Here is a 2,585-nt window from a genome sequence, read left to right on the forward strand (position 1 = left end):
CTAAAATTGCCCCACTAATGAGACACACGCAGGCTGTTTTTATGGTGGTATAAATATATCCACCTACCATTCATCGTGAAAATGTTGGATTTTTCTTTGGAATCAATAATTGTATTGTTACTGCTCCGCTAACCAACGGACAAGAAAAAGCGCGAGTTCGTGGAGAGTGATCTCAGTGTGACGTCATAATTGGAAGAGTGTTAATTGACCCGTCACATTTTTGAGGTCAAATAAAATAAGGTTGATGATTACAATAATTAATATAGTGTCATTTTTAGTTCCCATAAAAGTGTGATTTATACTAAAATAGCAGGACAAAATTTAATTGATTTAGCTTACTTATAAAAGCCGTTATTAAGCTTAGTTTGGAACAGACCTGCGGGCGACTCATATGGTCTTCGCGGGCGACTTGGTGCCCGCGGGCAACGCGTTGGTGACCCCTGCTATAGAACAAAATAAATGGCCAACTAGAATGCAAAACAGATGGAGAGAGCTCAACTGCTTGTTCAAAATTAGTATTTTAGTATATTTTCGTTGGTAAGCAGTTGCGCAGTGGTACCGTCGAACAGATACTCCTAGTCCCAATACAGTAATATAAACTTCAAAATGTTTTAACAAAAATGATATATTTTCAGATATTTAGATCTACCAGTGCCCAAAAGATTCCTTTTGGTTATATTTTGTGTATGAGCAGAACTGAGATTTACCTATGATATCCATGTATCACTACTGCACTGTGCCCCGGTGTATGTATCTTGTCATCGGCTAATTCACAAGTCTGCAACTTCCCGAAGTTGGATCAAAAAAATAGGCAAGAAGCGAATAGATAGCAGAAGGTTGGCTGGATATTTTGATATACACCAATGTAAAATCATATTGCATGTTATTGGTATGCACAGATGTACGATATTTATGGTATTAATGATTCTGACTCTTGCTATATAAAATGAAACTAGAATATTGTAGTACCATGCCCATGAATTTCACCAAATGCTAGAATGCAGGAATGAGTATATTGATAACTATATATTGCCAATAACTTATCATGAATGCAATGGTTCATGCTATCATAACTATTTCTTCAATGTAACATTGTTTTCTGATTTTTCATTTATTTCTACAGCTGTTTCAAGACAAGTAAACTGCCTGAGTGCCATGATGATGATCAATTTCATCAGCTCTATTGGAAGAGCAAATTTGTGAGTTTGTCACTATTAAATGCCATATTATTTGTAGGTAAACTGTCCTAAATTTATGTTCGCATTTTTCAGTAAAAATAGGAGCCTCTTTAGTATCAGCTGTTAAAAGAAAATTATTTCTAGTTTTTGTGTGTATAATCTGTATTATTCGTAGGAGGTGTGAGGATACTTTTATCAACCAAATGCTTACGATAATTCTTATTGGTATTGTCACAGATCTGTTCAAGTAACCGAGATGTGACAAACTTTTCAAAATCATTCCCATTAGTCACTTCTTGTTACATGCAGGCAAAACTGGTGTCACATGATTTTAGAGTAGAGCAAAGTTGTTCGACATGCAATCACAATCGAAGACAAAAGAGCCTTCATTTTATATCTGAAAACTAAAAATACTCTGTTTTACTTTTCCAAATTCATATAATTAAATATACGTTGGATTTTATGTTATTCAAAAATATCATTTCAGAATACGAAAAAATCTGTACAAATTCGAATACAAATTATTCGGTTTTAGTCATTGCCTAGGTCGAATTTGCTTCTTTAATATCTAGCGCACTTCATCAATATACTATCTTTAACCCTGTATTTTTATTTATATTGTTCAGGTCATGAAGACAAACAACTGTTATGGATAGGATTATAGTAAAAGTGTTGTCAAGTCAAGGTTGCAGCAGTGCTTTATGCTACGTCTTCGTGTCCAACAAATATGTGGAACTCGCCTTTGTGTCCAACAAATATGTGGAACCCGGTTAACTTAAGCTTAACAAACAAATAATCCTTGCATGCTAAAACATTTGAAGGAAACGGAGTTTTTTGGTCACTTGGCGAGTCTTCCGCAGAAGAAATAAATAAAACTTTTAAATAGCAACGAAAGCAACAACTATGATTGCACCTGTGTCTGTGTGCATTACGTTGACACATTCCTGTCTCAAAGCTGTAAGAGCCAGGATAAAATTTAGCACCTCTTCCGAATTGATTCTATACTTTTTCCATTTCTTGAATGTCAGTACATTTTAGCAGTCAATTGAACAAATGAATATTAGTTATTTTTGCAATACAAATTTTCAAAATAATAAAATGTTAAATATGTAGAAGCCTGTGGCCCAGAACTTGCCAGGGATAGGTTTTCAGCTAAAATGTGTTCATTTTGTCTGTTTTTTAAGTAGGATGTGGGTTCTATAATTTAAGTCTGTTTGTTGTTACGCTGAGATTTTAGGAAAAGAATATTAGATTCAGTTGGTGTTGTAGACCAGGGTCGTCCAACTCGTGGCCCGCGGGCCATATGTAGAAGCATTTCTAGGTGTTTGCAAAAATAGCCTGTCAAGACAGACCATAACTCGTCGTGTAGAAGAGCTTGGGAATTCTATTGCGGGAATTTTAATTGCA

General features: G+C 35.0%; 1 long non-coding RNA gene across 1 annotated transcript; it reads left to right on the plus strand.

Annotated features, from left to right (window-relative positions):
• Positions 1-240: 240 nt before the first annotated feature.
• LOC144432129 (uncharacterized) lies at positions 241-2,292 on the plus strand. The gene is made up of 3 exons (XR_013480403.1): positions 241-836; positions 1,124-1,199; positions 1,805-2,292. It is a non-coding gene; the product is annotated as an uncharacterized LOC144432129 (long non-coding RNA).
• Positions 2,293-2,585: the final 293 nt, after the last annotated feature.

The sequence above is a fragment of the Styela clava genome, chromosome 14 (assembly GCF_964204865.1).
Source record: "Styela clava chromosome 14, kaStyClav1.hap1.2, whole genome shotgun sequence".
Lineage (NCBI taxonomy): Eukaryota > Metazoa > Chordata > Ascidiacea > Stolidobranchia > Styelidae > Styela > Styela clava.